Source organism: Stegostoma tigrinum, chromosome 16 (assembly GCF_030684315.1).
Source record: "Stegostoma tigrinum isolate sSteTig4 chromosome 16, sSteTig4.hap1, whole genome shotgun sequence".
NCBI lineage: Eukaryota > Metazoa > Chordata > Chondrichthyes > Orectolobiformes > Stegostomatidae > Stegostoma > Stegostoma tigrinum.
In genome coordinates, this window is record NC_081369.1 from 31122037 (window position 1) to 31137947 (window position 15911).

Sequence of the window (15911 nt, forward strand, 5' to 3'; positions counted from 1 at the left end):
GTTCCTGCAACCTTCGGGTGGCATCATTGTGGCACTGCAGGAGACCCATGATGGACATGTCATCTAAAGAATGGGAGGGGGAGTGGAAATGGTTCGTGACTGGGAGGTGCAGTTGTTTATTGCGAACTGAGCGGAGGTGTTCTGCAAAGCGGCTCCCAAGCCTCCGCTTGGATTCCCCAATGTAGAGGAAGCCACACCGGGTACAATGGATACAGTATACCACATTGGCAGACGTGCAGGTGAACCTCTTCTTAATATGGAAAGTCATCTTGGGGCCTGGGATAGGGGTGAGGGAGGAGGTGTGGGGGCAAGTGTAGCACTTCCTGCGGTGCAGGGGAAGGTGCCGGGTGTGGTGGGGTTGGAGGGCAGTGTGGAGTGAACAAGGGAGTCACGGAGAGAGTGGTCTCTCCGGAACGCAGACATGGGTGGGGATGGAAAATGTCTTGGGTGGTGGGGTCGGATTGTAGATGGCGGAAGTGTCGGAGGATGATGCGTTGTATCCAGAGGTTGGTGGGGTGGTGTATGAGGACGAGGAGGATCCTCTTTGGGCAGATATGGCGGGGGCGGGGTGTGAGGGATGTGTTGCGGGAAATGTGGGAGACGCGGTCAAGTGCATTCTCGACCACTGTGGGGGGAAAGTTGTGGTCCTTGAAGAACTTGGACATCTGGGATGTGCGGGAGTGGAATGCCTCATCGTGGGTGCAGATGCGGCGGAGGCAGAGGAATTGGGGATAGGGGATGCAATTTTTGCAGGAGGGTGGGTGGGAGGAGGTGTATTCTAGGTAGCTGTGGGAGTCGGTGGGCTTGAAATGGACATCAGTTACAGCTGTGTCAGAGATAATGGGAACTGCAGATGCTGGAGAATCCAAGATAATAAAATGTGAGGCTGGATGAACACAGCAGGCCAAGCAGCATCTCAGGAGCACAAAAGCTGACGTTTTGGGCCTAGACCGTTCATCAGAGAGGGGGATGGGGTGAGGGTTCTGGAATAAATAGGGAGAAAGGGGGAGGCGGACTGAAGATGGAGAGAAAAGAAGATAGGTGGAGAGAGTATAGGTGGGGAGGTAGGGAGGGGATAGGTCAGTCCAGGGAAGACGGACAGGTCAAGGAGGTGGGATGAGGTTAGTTGGTAGGAGATGGGGGTGTGGCTTGGGGTGGGAGGAAGGGACGGGTGAGAGGAAGAACAGGTTAGGGAGGCAGAGACAGGTTGGACTGGTTTTGGGATGCTGCGGGGGGAGGGGAAGAGCTGGGCTGGTTTTGTAGTGCAGTGGGGGGAGGGGACGAACTGGGCTGGTTTAGGGATGCGGTGGGAGAAGGGGAGATTTTGAAGCTGGTGAAGTCCACATTGATAACATTAGGCTGCAGGGTTCCCAAGCGGAATATGAGTTGCTGTTCCTGCAACCGTCGGGTGGCATCATTGTGGCACTGCAGGAGACCCATGATGGATCTGTCATCTAAAGAATGGGAGGGGGAGTGGAAATGGTTAGCGACTGGGAGGTGCAGTTGTTTGTTGCGAACCGAGCGGAGGTGTTCTGCAAAGCGGTCGCCAAGCCTCCACTTGGTTTCCCCAATGTAGAGGAAGCCACACCGGGTACAGTGGATGACATTCCACTCCCGCACACCCCAGATGCCCAAGTTCGTCAAGGACCGCAACATCCCCCCCATAGTGATCGAGTACGCCCTTGACCGCGTCTCCCGCATTTCCTGCAACACATCCCTCACACCCCGCCCCCGCCACAACCGCCCAAAGAGGATCCCCCTCATTCTCACACACCACCCCACCAGCCTCCGGATACAACGCATCATCCTCCGACACTTCCGCCATCTATAATCCGACCCCACCACCCAAGACATTTTTCCATCCCCACCGCTGTCTGCTTTCCAGAGAGACCACTCTCTCCTTGACTCGCTTGTTCGCTCCACACTGCCCTCCAACCCCACCACACCCGGCACCTTCCCCTGCAACCGCAGGAAATGCTACACTTGTCCCCACACCTCCTCCCTCACCCCTATTCCACGCCCCAAGATGACATTCCACATTAAGCAGAGGTTCACCTGCACATCTGCCAATGTGGTATACTGCATCCACTGTACCCAGTGTGGCTTCCTCTACACTGGGGAAACCAAGCGGAGGCTTGGGGACCGCTTTGCAGAACACCTCCGCTCGGTTCACAATAACAACTGCACCTCCCAGTCGCAAACCATTTCCACTCCCCCTCCCATTCTTTAGATGACATGTCCATCATGGGCCTCCTGCAGTGCCACAATGATGCCATCCGAAGGTTGCAGGAACAGCAACTCATATTCCACGTGGGAACCCTGCAGCCCAATGGTATCAATGTGGATTTCACCAGCTTCAAAATCTCCCCTTCCCCTACTGCATCCCTAAACCAGCCCAGCTCTTCCCCTCCACCCACTGCATCCCAAAACCAGACCAGCCTGTCTCTGCCTCCCTAACCTGCTCTTCCTCTCACCTATCCCTTCCTCCCACCCCAAGCCGCACCCCCATCTCCTACCTACTAACCTCATCCCACCTCCTGGACCTGTCCGTCTTCCCTGGACTGACCTATCCCCTCCCTACCTCCCCACCTATACTTTCTCCACCTATCTTGTTTTCTCTCCATCTTCGGTCCGCCTTCCCCTCTCTCCTAATTTATTCCAGAACCCTCACCCCATCCCTCTCTCTGATGAAGGGTCTAGGCCCGAAACGTCAGCTTTTGTGCTCCTGAGATGCTGCTTGGCCTGCTGAGTTCATCCAGCCTCACATTTTATTATCAGTTACAAGCTGGTTGCCTGAGACATCAAAGCTGCCTGCTTTGTTCTTGATGACGTCAAGTTTCTTGAGTTTTATTGGAGCTACACTCATCCAGTCACTCCTAATTGTGCCTGGTAGATAGTAGATAAGCTTTGGGAAGTTGGTACGTGAGTTACTTGCTGCAACATTCTGAGCCTCTGACCTGCTCTGGGAGCCATTGCTTTTATCAGCCAGTCCAGTTCACTTCCTGGCCAATGGTAAATCCCAGGATGTTCACAGGGGGTAATTAAAATTAATTTCTAGTTTGAGTGGAGGAATACAATTTTCACTGGTAAAGTGAATAGTTCTGTTGGCTGGGAAAAGTGAAAGATTAACTGGTGAACAAGGAGGAAAATTAAGAGTTGTCGATTATTTGATGATTTCAAATTCCGTATAGATTGATGTCAGGTGCCTGCAAGAAGCAAATGGTTCGAACAGTTATAGAGGAATGAACACTGAACGAAACATACAGAAGATTGGTTTCAAAAAAAGCGCCAGATTTTCTGAGGATTGGCAACCACATGCAAATTGCCACTTCATTCCTTTTTTATGTAACAATACAAGCTCCTAGTTTCGGAAAGGCCTTTTGTAGTACAGAACAGTCAGAAGAAGACACGCCATGCCCCTTTTTATAACAGTCAGTTGCTATATTTGATGATTTAAAGGTCCAGCATCTCAGAGTTCCACTTTGAATGTTCTTGTGAAAGGGTATGTACATAGATATGTGTAAGGTTGGGGTGCTGGCTGATTAGTTAGTAAAGGATTATACTAGATTTTTAATACCTAACCTTTCCCGAGTGATTGGAAGAACACTCTGTCTCCTCTAATTTCACCGGAGACTGTCACTGTTCCAGGCAGAGGGAATTACCTAATGGAATCCTTAATTTCCAGGGCAATTCCCTCAGACCTTGTTACGTTAAGGATTACACAGAACCCCAATGCTCAACTCAGTGCTCAGAAACAATGTTGATCATTCTTTGGACACTTTGACCAGTTTATGTATTAAAAATACTCTAGCCAAGCACTCTTGCTGGTGAGGTGGACAAAGGGACATGGAATTCAGTTTGTGTTTCAACTCAGTTTCATTGACAAAATATTCCTTATTAAAACATCATGTCAGCATTTCCCAAATTTCCACAATATTTGTGCTTTATCCATCTAAGAAAGGATATTATCCAGAACGTTCTATGTGTTTGAGGTGGGCCATTGGAATCTCTTTTCTCTGTGATGTAGGGCTGGCTATCTTCTATTAAAGTAGGTCTCACAGGTCAGGGTGCATCTTTTGCTGGATGCCTTCCTGGCTGGCTGCACTGTCTTCCTTTTGAGTCTTCACTGAGGGTGCAGCCCCCAAGTGCGTGTGCTTTTATTCCCCCCTCACCCCAGACCTTCCAGTATGTTCTGTGGGCTTTGACCAATGAAGTCATAACCTGGGTTCAAATCATCAAATAGGGTGGCGCCAACACCCTTCACTGATGCTATGCCGGGAGGTGTAAAGTGCAAATACTCAGTCGGTCAAGATGCCAGAACATCTGATTGACGCTTCTCGAATTCATAACCCATTGGGCTGGTTGTAATTGATTTCCCTTGTACCTTGTAATTTCTTTGATTTTGGTTTCCATCGATCTTTGTAGCCAATAGCTGCTGACTGCTGTTTAATTTAGTTTGGCCAATTTTCTGTCAGGCCACTATGTGGCCATTGGAAAGTCTGGGCAGTGGTGCTATGTATATTATATTAGTGTAGCACTTGAGATGGTCAAAGTATATCTACACACTGTAGGGAATCTAATCTAATCTAGTCTAATATGTAGAATGCTTGAAATGATAAATATAGGGGAAAACCCTATCTGTTGTGTTATGTCTCACAGCAGATAAGTTTTAGACATTTAAAAGACATGCTTATGATGTCACCACTCTGTCTTGTCATGTATTGAAATGATATAAAGCTCTCAGTCTCCATTTGATTGGACTCTTGCAGTATGACACACTGAGGGAAATGCGCTACAGTACATCCAAATCGTCCAGCTTGAGCCCAGACAAGCAAGTGCCTGTGATTGTTGTGAAAATATATAAATACCAAAACCTGTAATAAATGTTAATTGCATTCTTCAATATTACATGAATCGTTTCTCATCCTTATGTCATGGGAGCTAACATAAGTACCACAGAATGATACTTGCAGATCATTAGTGTATCGCGCCTCATCTTGTCACAATATGTCCAAGGATCTGGGGAAATGTAAAAATTTGGAAAATTTGGCAAGTGTTTCTGTCGTTTAGATAAAACAGGCAAAAGGATGTGGGAGAGATGTTGGGATTTGACTAGACTAGAAGGGGTCTGTGGCAATGCAGCTGCAGTTCAGAGTGGTCCATGGGATTTGACAGAGGCAATAGATTGTTGCCAGAATGTAGGGCTGATGTTGAGGAAATTAAGAACATTAGAAAGTCTCAAGTGTGCGAAATCCATGGAGAGGCTATGTGAAAGCATCAACAACATTAGGGCATGGCTGTGATGGGCATGTGTATACTGGATGGGAATTCCAGGGTCAATGAAATAAATTATGCAAGTATTAGAAAAATTAGATAAGATGTATTTTTATTCATAAAGAGAAATCTCCCCTTTATTCTGGGCTTCTTCTATCAGATAAGAGCATATTAGTTTTATATATCTATAAAGAGAAAAAGGGTAGCCAGGCAGATGGTTGGCCCACTCAAGGACAGGGACGGGAATTTATGTGTGGAGCCAGAGGAAATGGGCGAGGTATTAAATGAATTCTTTGTGTCAGTGTTCACCATAGGAAAGGACTTGGTGAATGATGAGTCTGGGGAAGGGTGTGTAGATAGTTTGGGTCATGTTGAAATCAAAAAGGAGGAGGTGTTGGGGGTCTTGAAAAATATTAAGGTAGACAAGTCTCCAGGGCCTAATGGAATATACCACAGAATACTGACAGAACCAAGGGAGGAAATTGTTGGGGCCTTGAGGGAAATCTTTGTATCCTCACTGGCTACAGGGAAGGTCCCAGAGGATTAGAGAATAGCCAATGTTGTTCCTTTGTTTAAGAAGGGTGGCAAGGATAATCCAGCTAATTACAGACTGGTGAGCCTTATTTCAGTGGCAGGGAACTTATTTGAGAGGAATCTTCGAGACAGGAGTTACTCCCACCTGGAAATTAAGGGCATATTAGCAAGAGGCAACATGGTTTTATGAAGAGGAGGCCATGTCTCATTAACTTGATTGAGTTTTTTGAGGAAATGACAAGGTCGATGAAGCTAGGGCAGTGGATGTTGTCTACGTGGACTTCAGTAAGGCCTTTGACAAGGTCCCTCATGGCAGTCTGATACTGAAGGTAAAATCGCATGGGATCAGAGGTGAGCTTGCAAGATGGATAAAAAACTGGCTCAGTCATAGAAAACAGAGGGTAGCAGTGGAAGGATACGTTTCTGAGTGGAGGGCTATGGCTAGTGGTGTTCCTTATGGATCAGTGTTGGGACCTCTGCTGTTTGTAATATATATATATATATATAAATGATTTGGAGGAGAATGTAACTGGTCTGATTAGTATTCGTTTGCAGACGACACAAAGGTTGGTGGAATTGCGGATAGCGATGAGGACCATCAAAGGATACAGCAGGATATAGATCGGTTGGGCAGAGGGAAGGCAGATGGAGTTTAATCTGGAAAATGTGAGGTAATATATTATGGAAGGTCTAATCCAGATGGAAAATATACTGTAAATGGCAGAACCCTTAAGAGTACTGATAGGCAGAGAGATCTGGGTGTGCAGGTACACAGGTCACTGAAAGTGGCAATGCAGGTGGAAAAGGTAGCCAGCAAGGCATATGACATGCTTGCCTTCATCGGCCAGGGGACTGAGTTGAAAAATCGGCAGGTAATGCTGCAGTTTTATAGAACCTTAGTTAGGCGGCATTTGGAATATTGTGTTCAATTCTGGTCGCCACACTAACAGAAGGGTGTGGTGGCTGGGGAGAGGGTACAGAAAAGATTTGCCAGGATGTTGCCTGGTATAGAAGGCATTAGCTATGAGGAGATAATGGGAACTGCAGATGCTGGAGATTCCAAGATAATAAAATGTGAGGCTGGATGAACACAGCAGGCCAAGCAGCATCTCAGGAGCACAAAAGCTGATGTTTCGGGCCTAGACCCTTCATCAGAGAGGGGGATGGGGGGAGGGAACTGGAATAAATAGGGAGAGAGGGGGAGGCGGATCTTCGGTCCGCCTCCCCCTCTCTCCCTATTTATTCCAGTTCCCTCCCCCCATCCCCCTCTCTGATGAAGGGTCTAGGCCCGAAACGTCAGCTTTTGTGCTCCTGAGATGCTGCTTGGCCTGCTGTGTTCATCCAGCCTCACATTTTATTAGCTATGAGGAGAGGTTGGAGAAACCTGGGTTGTTCTCACTCGAACAACGGAGGTTGAGGGGCGACCTGATAGAAGTCTGCAACATTGAGAAGGGCATGGACCGACTGGACAGTCAGAAGTTTTTTCTGAGGATGGAAGAGTCAGTTACCGGGGGCCATGGGCTTAAGGTATAAGGGCAAGGTTTAAAGGTGATGTACAGGGCAGGTTTTTTACAGAGGGTGGTGGGTGTCTGGAACTTGCTGCCGGCGGAGATAGTGGAAGCAGATACCAGTGACTTCTAAAGGTCATCTTGACAAATATATGACTAGGATGGGAATAGAGGGATATGGTCCCTGGAAGGGTAGCGGGTTTTAGTTGTGACAAACAGCATGTCGGTGCGGGCTTGGAGGGCCGAAGTGCCTGCTTCTGTGCTGTAAATTGTTTTGTTCTTTTTTTGTTCCAGTTGCAGGAGAATGTTATTTGGGCTCTCAATTCTGTTCTGCAATTCAATGAGAATCATAGTTAAACTTCTATATCAATATATACCACTATTTCCTCAGTACCCTAATCTTACAATAATTGTCAAATTAGCTAACTATCAAGCCTGTGGTGCAAAACATCATCCAATCAACAACTTCATCAAACATTAAGCTACTCCACAGGGCATGGCTCAAAAATTCCATCATAATTTGTAGCAGTAGTTCTTAGAAGACTGCATGCCCATGTTTTGTGAGGTTTAATCTCATGAATGCAATTTGTAATGCGGGTACTTGGCCACAAAATATAATCTTGTAGTAAGGTTATGTGTGCAGTTATTATTGTGATTTTAAAAGATTTGAGTTTTGTGAAGAAAAAAAATGTTGGCCAAAGTTTTGCAAATTATTTGATTGTTTTAAATGTCTAAGTTGGATCACTTCCCATGGTTATAAACTCTTGATCTTGTCATATTTGTCATGATTTTGAACTTGGTACGTGAATTTGTTTGTCCAGTTCCAGCTTTTACTAAATTTATATTATTTCTTATAACTACACAGCTCAAAATATGAAATTCAGGGGCATTGAATGAATGTATTGGTAGATCAAGATATAAGTAGCGATGCACAGTAGGGGCCTGTAAATATACTTTCATTGTTAAAAGTATGCGTAATAGCTTTTCTGGAAATATGCGTTCTCTTATTATACCAGAATTGTGCATAGATTCACATCAACTAGATAACAACAGATATGAACATAATTAATCAAGAAAAGACTGATTCTAAATTTTATAGCTGATTCACTGGGCTCTTTTTGTCGAAGTATTAGTAGTTGAAATCAAGAGCTTAATGTAACCCAACTGATGTAGAGCACATCTAGAAATGAGCTTCTGTCACAGTGCTGTAAAATTTCAGTTTTGAAGGCACTCCTCAGGACACAGGGGACATATCCTTTAATGTACTGGATATTACTTTCAAAGTGCTCTAATTACCTAAATTAATAATAGCATTTTCTTCACCATATATAGGTATTTGAATCACCCTCAAAAGAATTGAGTCACTTGTTCTCTGACTTCGATGAGTCTTTTACATGAATTGCATGATGATAAACCCAGAAGGTCACATTGGAGATTTTATTCATCAAGAAGGAACTCTGTAAAATAATGCGAGTACTGCTGCCTCATTATAACATTCACTTATGATTTCTGACATAATTAACATTTACCCATCACTAACCCTTCATCTCCATCCAACAACTCACATGTAACAATCTCACACAGTCAGAGTCTCACTGAAGCATTATTTATATATATCTCTCATTGATTACTTTGCAGACAGCTTTTACATTGTCATCTACAATCAATTTTAGGTCAAAAATTAGTATTTAGGCTCTAAAATCTAATGGTAAATTAAAATTTCCATGAACAAAGCAACCTTGTGCCATAATATCATTCTTAACATAGCCTGGTTAAGCACTGTTTCCAGATAATTTGCATGTTTTAAGTCACATGAATCTGCTTTGGACACATTAGATAGATTTAAACTTGTTATGGGGCTGAAAATTGGAATAGCAATCAGAAACTACACAATCGTTTTGTTGAATGATGGAAGTTAACACCAGGTAAATGATCAGCGATGGCGATTATTTTCCCTGATGGCAAGCTCAAAATCAATCTATTTTCTATTACTGAAAATTAAGATCTGCATAGTTAGAAAACAAAGTTACTAATATTGTAGACCTTTTCATGTTGTTACATTATTTCTCTCTTTGTTCATCTCTTCCCAAATGCTGTTATGACAGGTGGTCAATTTATCTAGTCTAGCTGTGCCAGGGATTACACTGAACGTTGGGCATGTTGTGAGAGAGAGAGAGAGAAATATGTGGAGAAGTAATTGTTTAATGAAGCATTTTAAAGTGAAGCATATGGACCAATATCAAATAATTTTAGGGGTGGATCTACAATACATGCTGAAACAAACTAATGAAAACATCATTTGAGAATCTTCTTGTATTTATCAAAATTGTCCCTAGTTGTTAATTGACCTGCACTGTTTTCAACGTTTAGTGAATACTGAAGTTTTTGTTGAAGAAAAATACATTTAAAATATTTTGGAATTAATTTGAAAGCTTTAATAAAGCTCAACTCAATAAATCTTTTCTGTTAATATGATGTTAGGCATCAAAAACTTATGCTTGTTTGATAAAGTTCCTGTGAAATGCTTTGGGATACTTACTGCATTAACAGTGCTTTATGAATCCATGGACATAGGTACATGCAACACATTCGGCAATGCTCACATTCTAGAAAAACAATTTTTAAAAGTTTTACCTTCATGGCAAGAACCAGTGATGGATGATTGGCTTATTTTCTGCAGCAAAGAGATTTTAAGAGATTTATAGTGTCATAGAGTCATACAGCATGGAAACAGACCCATTTCTTGCATTTGATGCCTATTCCTTTAAATCTTTCCTATTCTTGTACCTGTCTGAATATCATTTAAATATCGTAACCGTACTTGCACCTACTGCTTCCTCTGACAATTCATTGCATGCATGAACAACCTTCTGTGTGAAAAAGCTGCCCCTTAGGTCCCTTTTATATCTTTTTCCTCTCACCTTAAAAATCTGCCTTCTAGTTTTGAATTGACAAAATAGTTAGCGAGTTTTGAGAAGATTTGTAGCTCAGGTTGAGGTTCTGGATGTGAGTTTGCTCGCTGAGCTGGAAGGTTCATTTTCAGATGTTTTGTCACCATTCTGGGTAACATCAGCAGTGAGCCTCCAACGAAGTGCTGGTGTTATGTCCCGCTTTCTACTTATATGTTTAGGTTTCCTTGGGTTGGTGATGCCATTTTCTGTGTTGGTGATGTCATTTCCTGTTCTTTTTCTCAGGGGATGGTAGATTAGCTCCAAATCCATGTGTTTGTTGATTTGGAGCCAATCTACCATCCCCTGAGAAAAAGAACAGGAAATGACACCACCAACACAGGAAATGACATCACCAACCCAAGGAAACCTAACCAGATAAATAGAAAGCGGGACATAACACCAGCGCTTTGTCGGAGGCTCACTGGTGATGTTACCTAGAATGGTGACGAAACATCTGAAAACTAACCTTGTAGCTCAGCGAGCAAACTCACATCCTGACAAAATAGTTTTTGGCAAATTGTTAACTATACTGAAAAGCTGAATATGTGACACTGTACAAAAACCAGAAATTCAGAGCTAAGAATTTAAATAAAATTTCACATGAGCTCTTAAATGGTAATAAACTGTAAGATAAAATATTTGGAAAGTGAGTAATATAGAAGAGCTATGAAATCAAATGTATGCATTTCTAATGTGAAAAAAGTCTTAAGGATGTGATGAAAAAATAGATCAGTGAGCTGAAATCCATTGCAAAGTAATATTAACTGTGAAGACCTTTTCCTGTTGTGAAAAAAAACTTTTTCTTCTTAATCCTTAACAATCAAACATCATGCTGTTATAAAATATACCATTTCTGCTAAAATATGTTTGAAAGCATTTCTTTTAAAGATGCAATGAAAATTCACTATCTTGATTGTAGTAAAAATGAAATACGTCCAAAGTTGGAAGACATTTTCAATGATACAGTAATTTCATGTGAAAAATGGATCATTTACAACAGCAGGGCATATTATAAACTCTTTCAGATACATTGCAATTCTGATCCAAACCAAACATTATGAACAGAACAGAGAATAATGAACATTCATCTGTGGATTATAAAACCAAAATCCAATTTGGAGCCCTGAGTTATTTTACTGTTTCCAGCCTGGGGATACAAACTCATCCAAGCTCTGTTAGAGTTGACCCGGCTGGACAGAGACCAACAATTGAATCTAGTGCTTGCCTGGTCTCTATAAATCAGCGCCACACCACAGCACTCAGTGCATTTAGAAATGGACCCACTGGGGGCAATTGTTTATTGCCCATTTAAGGAAGTTATTTTGAGAGATATAATGTTGACTTCCAATTTTAACAGAATTGCCATGATAATCTTTCAGGTGTAATCTACGTAAATAGTACTAAATGTCATCAAATGAAAGAGATGCTAAATCTGAAAAATCCAGGGACAGCCTCAATTTTCTGAGGATCTTAAATATACAATGCTGTCAGAAAGAAGATGCATAAACATTTCAGAACTGTAATAAACACATAAATATTATTCATCCTAAAATGTTTTGAGGAACCACTTCTCTAGTTAAGGACTTTTTTTAGTTTGAACTGTGTGGCATCCCAGGGTAGTTCATTACTTCGCCATGTTGACCTCAATTCCAGGGAACATAAAGCAGCAAGAAGAAACTGTCTGCAGGATCTCATTCATAATTTCATAAAGCTAAATGTACCAGCCTCAAAAGCATTCTTCTTTCTCTTCAAAATATTTGGACGATATTTAGTTGCCCTTAAATTTTATGTTAATATTTCACACTCCTGATTCTGTTGTTTTCAATTGTCTTTGTAGTTATATATCCTTGCATCACACCAATGGTGCATTATAAATTCTAAACCATGATATTGGCACAAAAGGAAGCCAGCACTATCTTTTAAGAGTTTGCAAACTGCGACACTTTCATACACAAAATAAGTCATCAATGCAGAAACAGTCCAGAAATATTTGGCATATTAATAATGTTTCGTTTCAAAAATTGTTAAATTCATTCTAAGTTTCACATATAGCTGCTGGTTATCCTTTACAAGCTATAATGAAATGCAATACAAATTCTAGGAGGCAATACTATGGCCCTGGTACTGCCACATTAAGCTTGCATAATCGTACATCTTGGAAACAGATCTTTTGATCAAACTCGTCCATGCTGACTAAGTTTGCCAAATTAATCTAGTGCCCCTAGCCTGTGTTTGGCCCCTATCCCTCTAAACCTTTCCTGCTCATATACCTGTCCAAATGATTTTTAAATGTTGCACCTGTACTTGCATCCACTACTTCCTCTGGCAGAGCATTCCATATATGAACCATCCTTTGTCTGAAAATGTTATCCCTTGGGTCCCTTTTAAATCTTTCTCCGCTCACCTTAAAAAATGCCCCCTTGTTTTAAACTAAACCACCCTAGGGAAATGACCTTTGTTAGTCACCTTATCTATGCCCCTCATGATTTTATAAACCAGTGTGTATCCTGGAGGTTGAACAGTGACGAGGGAGAGAGAATGGGGTAGTATGTATGAGGGACTCTCAGCCATAAGCTGTTCTGTAGGCAGTGTGGCTTTGCGGCTGCTGTGTGCTATTATTGATGAGAAGCAATGCTGGCCACAAACTCTTGTCTGGGTGCACAGCAGCCTTTCAAAGATGGCGTGTGTGCAGGAGATATTTGTCCTTTGGTGGATACCTGCTAAATGACGAGTTGTTGAAATGGTGCATGTTAAGATGAGGTGGGAATGGGATGTCACAGAAGCCATAGCTTGGGGTGGGTATAATATGTAGAAAATTGACGAGGCCAAAAACCCTCCAAAATTTCAGCACAACTTGGACTTGGCCAAAAAACTTAGGATTCAGCCCTCTATATTCATATAAGGCTGCCAAGATATTTTTAACAGAAGAACATAAATTTATTACATAAAAGAAAAAGATACATATGACAATTTGGAAAGATTTTATCATAGGCAGCATGAAGAAAGAGCTACCCCATTTCCTGGCAATATCTTCTATAGACCCACAGCCCTTATGGATGATCACTTCTTTCTTCATTCTTTGTTTTCTTATTTAATTGATGAGCTCTAAGAAAATAATTTGGGACACTTTCTAGCCCTGTCCCCCTCTACTTAGACTTCCAAAATTGCTTAAGACTTCTTTCCAGTTCTGTTGGCCTGGAGATTGCTGAATCTTAAAAAAACCCTTCTATCGATTTAGATATTTTCTTCTCTGAACTGGGCCTGCAGGCTGTTCATCTCCTTCCGTTAAATGTTCCATTAGTAACTGCCTCTGCATTTACCTCACCAAACAATTTGCTTGGGCATTTTGCTTAGATTGCATGATTTTAATGCTGTCTTGACCCACTGTTAAAAAATGTTTATGACCCTTTAAAAAAGGTCATTTTCACAGCACTGAAAGCTAAAACTCAATTTACCACTACTTTAGAATCAGAGTTTCCTAAGAAACTTTGTCTCACAGTGGGAGTCTGATATGAAATGGATCAATATACCTCAAATTTGTTCATGGTGAGGCGATCTCATAGCTCAGCAAAAACAAAATTCCACATCTGGGTCAGTGCACGTTTTTCACCATGTTAGCATTTTAGTTTTGAAGAATATGTTTTATGATCTGGACATGGTCAGTTGATGAGAATGGAGTATTAAGTTTTTAAAAATTGAATCCTGTACCTATCACCCTGATTTAACACTAATCCTTTGGTTGCAGATTTGCCAAGGGCTATTACATCTAAGTTGGCTGGCATTATAATTGTATAAACACTTTACAATGGCTTTTTTAAAGCTATAAATACAAAGTGATGAATACATGGCCCTTTTAATCCCATCTCATGGATGACACCAGTCTTTTTCCCTACGATTATCTAAGAAGGACATTTTGGAAAGATATTCTCATAGTTGTAACAGACTGAAGTCTCTATTTGTAACTGCAAATGTTTTAAATAGCTAACTTCAGGTAAAATTGAAATCAAATGGATTCTCTCCTAATATGCGTTCACCTGACATAAGGTAAGACTGTAAGATATAGGAGTAGAATTAGTCTATTCAGCCCATTGAGTATGTTCCACCTTTCATTCGATTGCGGCTGATATGCTTTTCAACTCCTATCTTTTGCCTTCTCGCAGTACCCCTTGATCCATTACTAATTAAGAATCTATCTATCTATCTCTGTCTTAAATAATCTCATTGACTTAGCCTCGACAGCCTTCTGTGGCAATGAGTTCCACAGATTCACCATCCTTCGGCTAAGGAAATTCCTCCTTATCTCAGGCAGACCTTTCACTCTTCACTCAGTGCCCTCAGATCCTAGTCTCTCCTAAATGTGGAAATATCTTCTCCACATCCACTCTATCCAGGTCTGTCTTTATTCTGTAAGTTTCAATCAGATCCCCCTAAATTCCATCGAATAGAAAGTCCTCAACCATTTCTCAATGACAAGATAACAAAGTGTGGAGCTGGATGAACACAGCAGGCCTAGCAGCATCTCAGGAGCACAAAAGCTGATGTTTTGGGCCTAGACCCTTCATCAGACAGGAAGGGTCTAGGCCCGAAACGTCAGCTTTTGTGCTCCTGAGATGCTGCTTGGCCTGCTGTGTTCATCCAGCTCCACACTTTGTTATCTTGGATTCTCCAGCATCTGCAGTTCCCATTATCACTGATACAAACTCAATGACAAGCCCTTCTTTCTGGGGACTTATAAACCTCTTCTGGATTCCCTCCAGATCAGCACATCCTTCCTTACATATGGGGGCCAAAACACTATTCCAAGTACTGTTCCACAATATGTATACACAATATTCCAAATGTGGTCTGACCAGAAACTCATACAACCTCAGCAGGACATCTCTGCTTTTGTATTCTAGCCCTTTCGAAGTGAATGCTAATGTTGTATTTGCTTTCCTAACTGCCAACTGAACCCACATATTAATCATAAAATCCCTTAGTGCTTCAGATTTTCAAAGCCTTTCCTTATTAAAAATAGCCCAACTCCTGTTCTTCCTAACAAAATGCATAACCTCACACTTTCCCATACTGTCGTCTATCTGCCACTTTTTGGCCTAGTCTGTCCAAGTTCTTCTGCAAAATCCTCAGCCTTTCCCTCCACCTATCTTTATGTCATCTAAGGCTGATTTAAATATTATTTGATTGTCCAAGAAGTTTAGCTGTGGTCCAGCTGTAATGTAGTTCCAATTCTTCGATGGCAAAACCCACGAGGTGTGGAACTTCTATGTTATATGCTGCTTAAATGTAATCAATGCTGGATACTTAGCACGTAACTGCCCCCTTGTCTGTAGTTTCATCCTTATTTAACAAAACAACATGCCACATGGCCCTAGGCCTATGCAAAGCTATGCTCGCATTTATTGTAGATTATTACTGCAAAGTCTATCAAGATCAGATCTCAGACGATACTTTGCACATGGATGAAATAACAATATAGTGTCTGTATTAGATTTTAAGACTGTACTGTCTTTGTACACTTTGTACTGTCTTGGAATTCTCAATTAACTGTACCAAGCGCCAACAGCCATGACAAAATCCACAGCAGCAAGCAGTCCCTGATATTTTCCAATTAACCTATTCAAGGACACCATGACACATCTCTGGA